This window comes from Gymnogyps californianus, chromosome 12 (genome assembly GCF_018139145.2).
Source record: "Gymnogyps californianus isolate 813 chromosome 12, ASM1813914v2, whole genome shotgun sequence".
Lineage (NCBI taxonomy): Eukaryota > Metazoa > Chordata > Aves > Accipitriformes > Cathartidae > Gymnogyps > Gymnogyps californianus.
Genome location: NC_059482.1, coordinates 13,011,718 through 13,017,717, shown reverse-complemented (window position 1 = coordinate 13,017,717; position 6,000 = coordinate 13,011,718).

The window sequence follows — 6,000 nt, the reverse complement described above, 5'->3', positions numbered from 1 at the left end:
ACTGGTGGTACACCTTTAATTCATGGTGTACCTTTAATTTCTGTGACATGCTGAGATAATACAGTGAGGAGTTCTTTAGAAATGCTATAAATAGCTTAAATAAATAGATATTCTCTGTGGTGGGTCCTCAGCTCCGGAACTGACTCTTGCCAGAAATCCATCAGAGCCTGAAGCTGGCAAGCTCTCGTAGGAGATGCGAGACACATCTTTTTACATTCCAACTCACTAAATACAAGTGCCTGGCTAGTTCTGTGAAAAGGGATAAAAAAAAAAAAGCCTGGAATACAAGGGGTCACTCCCTGTGCCAGCTCAAAAGTTGCCTGCCATTAGTTCACTGCGTACTAGCTGTTGGAAAGGGTACATAGATACTACAGTGCTAGTGCCTTACAAATATGTAGAAATTAGCTTTAATTATTGTACAAGAAGCAACTTTGTGATCCTTTGAGACAAAGGGCTCGCTGTGGATGTGTATTATCTTTGTTATTACTAAACAATATTGCATACACTGTTGCTGCCAAATGTGTTAACTCCTCACCTCATCCCTCGATGAGCTCTGACTGCATCTTTAAAAAAAGATTGCTCTGGAAAGGTATGCATTTGATAGTCAAAGAAAACAGCCTCAAAATCACTTTAGGGCATTGGAGAAGTGGCTTCTATTCCCGGCCTCTGAAGTCAAATAACTGTCACAACTTTGTCTAAACTAACCAATGCCTAGGGTTTCAAGGTATTTAATTACATAATAAGTAAATTATAGAAACACAGAGAATAAGTGGAAATGCCTCGCATTCAGAGTCAGACATTTTGTCTCAGAAAGTCTGGCATCCTTAGCTCACTTAGCAGAGAATCAAGATGAAGTCAAAATTAGTGTGGTTACATTATTTCTTTTTATAGCAGTTGCCTGAAAGTCCACAGATGCCAGCCCATTAATGTACTGTCACTCACTAACATCACCTATTTTGTCCTTTAAGAAAATAGTTCTGTATGCATTTTTGAACATCAAAAGCACAGACATTCACTGTTTTAAACTTTTTACAGTGTGACTGTTTCCAGTCTCTCCTGCCAAGATGTTAACATTGATAGTTTAATGTGGCTATGTATATATTATTTATCGCATGAAGCATATATTAATTTTTTATTTCGGTCACAGAGTATTTGTTTAAAAAAAGGCAGAGTTTTACCTTCTTGGTTGTTACAATTCTCTCACCTCTTGTCTTTCTAACCATGCTGCAAGTCTGTCAAGAAAAGCTCCAAAATAAATTTAGCATTGTAATTATTACAAATAAGTCACACTGGCATTTGTGTAGGAAGACACCCCCCTCCCTGCATGCTTCTACCATGGTGGCAAACTTATTTCAAAAATTCTGATGAAACGCTTTGTAAATTTTGTTATTCTGTGATGATAATAAATCATTATAGCCTTAAACACTTCTCTAGCTTGGAGCCTCAGTCACAAATTATCTTGTCATTCTGACCAAAACATTCTCCAAAAAAGCTTGACAAGTGCTAAAACCCAGAACATGAAACCATGTGTTGTTGTGAAAGCAAGATTCAGAAATGTCAATTAATTAGATTAAGAGGCTACTTTTAGCTTTACTTGTGTTGCCAAATAACCCTTAAAATATGCATAGCAGTGGAAGTCTACCTCAGCAATACAGTACTTCTGTGCAAAATAAAGACAATGGATCTGGCTAATAGAGGGAATTATTGTATCTGTCATTCAGACAAGGAGAATGATCCAGAAGCAAATGTCTTGCTTCCCTTTCCACTGTATGGATTCACAAGCAAGATAAATTCTGCCGCTTACAAGTTTAGGCACAATTTTTTTTCCCTGAAATCTGATTCAGATTAGAAAATAAAAGTCAAATCACTATTATACATCTCCATAAGTAAAATGGATTTCTAACATCACTCTCTGTGTAGCTGTCTCCCCCTGCCCATAAACTATCATCCTTTACTTGCATTTTTGAAGTTCACTTTAGAAAAAAAGCGTGGTGCAATTAAATACATTTTTATTCAACTTTCTCATAGCTACCCCTAAAATTTTTATCTTTAAATAATCCATATCCTCAATTTTATTTACACTATAAACTGTTCCTATATTTTAATGGTATGTTTGCTTTAAAAGGGGTTGTTGGCTTTAATAGCTCAGTTATTATCTTTGTAAACTAACATTCCACATTCCTCCTAACTAAATCCTAGCAAATCGTTTGTGCTTGCATTTGGAACATACATTCCCCCACTGAAAATAAAATTTAAGCCAAATAAATGTTCTGTTCAAGTTAATATACATAAAATGAATAGCTAAACATAGATCAATTTTGATGGATTTAACAGTAGGTTTGTTAGTGGCAGGAGGGTCATTATATGTAATACACCCAAGAGAATGGAACTAAATAAATTTGATTTCCTGTAACCCCTATTATTTTGTGTTACAATTTTTAATGCTAGAACACTGTATCTCTTTAGAAAAAATTAACTGCTTGTGTTTTTATAAAACATATCACTAGTGATATGGATCAGTATAAAGGTACAGGTTAGTACACACATAGTGGCTAAGTAGGTAAGCAGAATAGGAAGGACCCCAACAGCGGCAGATCTGCAGCTGAAGGAAGTCTGTAAGCCTCAGGTTCTGCCCCAGGACAAGACCAATTTACACCACAGGAGAGCCTTGGCTGAAGCTTAGGAACAATAATTTTCAAGAAGGTAGCATCTCATTCCATTTTTCATTGAAATACATCAAAATAAATGTATTTTCTCATTTTGCCCTTCCATCCTGTCCTTTCAAAGGACCTCATCTCTGGCAAAGCCCTCATTTCTCAGATAGGATGGTTCTGGGCACAGCACAAGACCCAAAGTTACAGTACATAGAATCAAATATGGTATACAGTGGCATCAGTCCTTGAGCAATAACCAATCTTTGAATGACATTTAGTAACTCAAATAATGAGTTTTGGCCTTTAGCTGTAATTTTAATTCTTCAGCTTAAAAAAACCCCAAATCATTATTTCAATAGTTTCATTTTCCCCTGTTAACTGGTGCACTGTTAGCCATGTTACAAGCAATGGTTTCTAGCAATTAACCCTGCTCCTCGCCTGCCAGAGCCTGTACAGACCTACAGGCTTCTCTATGGCCTGGACTTACTCTGCTAAGCGGATCTTTCTCCTTCCCCCTTCCATGGCCTTTCCCTTCCTCACAAGGCACCTACATGGTCTTTTGGCTGCTGTCTTGACCTGTGATTAAAAGGTGACTGTTTGTAACCGCTTCTTTTTGCTGTCGAATACATACTTGAGTCTAATCTCTGCATGCTGGGAAGTGGGACTCTGCAGAGGGTATCCTATGCAGGCCCTTTACTGAAGGGTGAAGGAGACAAGGAAGAGAGATGGAATATTTAAGGATATAAAAAACCCCTACACATGAGAAAAAAAAAAAAAAAAAAAGAAAACCACAAAAGACCAGGACAGTCCTCCTAATTTTTAGACACACCACAAACTATTCTTAAGTTCTCTGGCCAAGGCTTGTTAAAAGCAGAAATCCTAAATGCTCTAAAAAAATTGTACGAGAAGCAGATGGAGGTATTTCCTTACAGGACGAGCCTTAAGTCAAGTGTAACAACTGAAATATATTGTCCACCATGGATCAGGGCAAAAATTCACAGTGTTGGAGGCACCCGGCGTGCAAAGGTGTTAGGTGCCGCATGTGCAACACACCCGGCCACTGGCCGAGCTGCCTCAGAGGTGGTAGTGCCTCGCCTGGTCTTCAGCCGCTCCCCAACGGGGCAGGGACCTCCCATGGGTCCTGTGTCCCACATGTCCATTCCCTGCAGATATTCGGGAGACCTCAGGACTTGTCAGGCAGCCTTAAGCAGTTATTTCGGCATTTAAATCCTGCTCTCTATGTCTGTACTTGGAGAAGCCCTATGAAACTGCAAGCCCTGGCTGAAAAGAGAGCAGTGAGGACTAAATTAAAGTAAAATTTAGTAACGGGGCCCAAATGTTAACGTGCTGTATTTATCTCAAACTTATTAACATTCCTATGAGTCTCTGAAACACTTTATTACTGATACATGGGATTGTGCTGCTATAATAGGCTTCCCTGAGGAGTAACTAGGACTCCAGCTGTACTGCAGGATATGTTGTACTACATATTATAGGGTTAAATGGTGCTGTCTGTTATCTGCACAATGTGCGTATTACGAGTGTAAATGAGGGAGCTCATTTGAGAAACCTGAAGTCTGCACTGAAACACTGAAAAGGTTTGTACTATTAGTGAAAAAGAGTGAAGGTTCCCTTTTTCCAGTTGCAAGCGACTTAGTTGTATGATTGATGTAGAAAACTTAACGCCTCTGCCAGCAAAAAAATGAAGCTGTGTCTAAAGTAACTCTACCTACCAGTGTTACAGGAGTGCAACCTCACCTGAGCACAGAAGGCAGTCACAGTGTAAAATGGCAAAATGCAAGGCCATTCACCACCTGTCAAAAATGGTTAGCAGAGGCAACAATGATGCTAAGCCGTGTAAGTCCCTCCCTCTGCTAAAAGAATGAAAGCTAGTATTTCTTCCTATGCAGCATGAGAAAAGCCTGATGAACTGAACTGTTGACAGAAATGACATGAAAGCTCCATCAAAATAGGTAATTAATGACTGTTTTCATTTTAACACTATATGGCAGGAAGGTGGATGCAACTTTGCAGAAAAGAAATGTACTCTCTGCAATAGCCATGCATACCTGTGTCCTGGTTTTGGCTGGGGTAGAGTTAATTTTCTTCATAGTAGCTAGTACAGGGCTCCGTTTTGGATTTACGCTGGAAACAGTGTTGATAATTCAGGGATGTTTTAGTTGTTGCTGAGCAGTGCTCACACAGAGTCAAGGCCTTTGCTGCTTCTCACACCACCCCACCAGCAAGGAGGCTGGGAGGGCACAAGAGGTTGGGAGGGGACACAGCTGGGACAGCTGACCCCAAAGGGATATTCCATACCATATGACATCATGCTCAGCATATAAAGCGGGGGGAAGAAGAAGGAGGGGGGGGGACATGTTCGGAGTGATGGCATTTGTCTTCCCAAGTAACCGTTATGTGTGATGGAGCCCTGCTTTCCTGGAGATGGCTGAACACCTGCCTGCCCACGGGAAGTAGTGAATGAATTCCTTGTTTTGCTTTCCTTGCACGCATGGTTTTTCTTTACTTACTAAGCTGTCTTTATCTCAACCCATGAGTTTTCTCACTTTTACCCTTCCAATTCTCTCCCCCATCCCACCAGAGGGGAGTGCCGAAGCAGCTGCACGACGCTTAGTTGCCGGCTAGGGTTAAACCACAACAACCCGAGATGTTCAAAAACTATTGTAGCTTACGGTAGCCCTCAAAGTTCAACTTCTGGTTATTCTGCAGCACAAGTAGGTCAAGAACACCCACGTCAGTTCGTCATGAGGTGCAATGATGGTGACTGCACTCCTCCTCTGCAAGTTGCTCTGTGCTTAACTTGTAGTTAGAGTTGTGTTCCCCTTGATAATCTAATCTCCATGCCCCTTGCTGCAAGTTGAACTGATTAACTTCTGTCCTGCTCTTGGTGGACATGTAGAACATTTGACCAGCACCCATTTTATAACAACTTTTTTTTAAACATAGCTAAAGCCTGTTATCATGTCCCTACTCAGACTTCTTGTTTCTAGACTAAACAAATCCAATTCTTTTAACTTTTCCTCATAGGTCATGTTTGCAAAACCTCTAATCATTCTTGTTGATCTCCTCTGGATTCTCTCCAATTTGCCTCCATCTTTCTTAATGTCACCAACTTCAGGAGAAGTTTTGCAGCTCGGAGAATCGTTTCTTGCTGCAGAAGTCACCTGACACCCTGACCTTTAGCTCAACAATGAGAAATAGCGTACAAGCTTCCTTAAAGAAAATGGTATTACATATATACTGTCATGTATATTTAGTGTCATGCCACCTGCTTGCCACATCAACCGACTACTTTGCCTTAACAGCAACAAAGCAACAACAAACA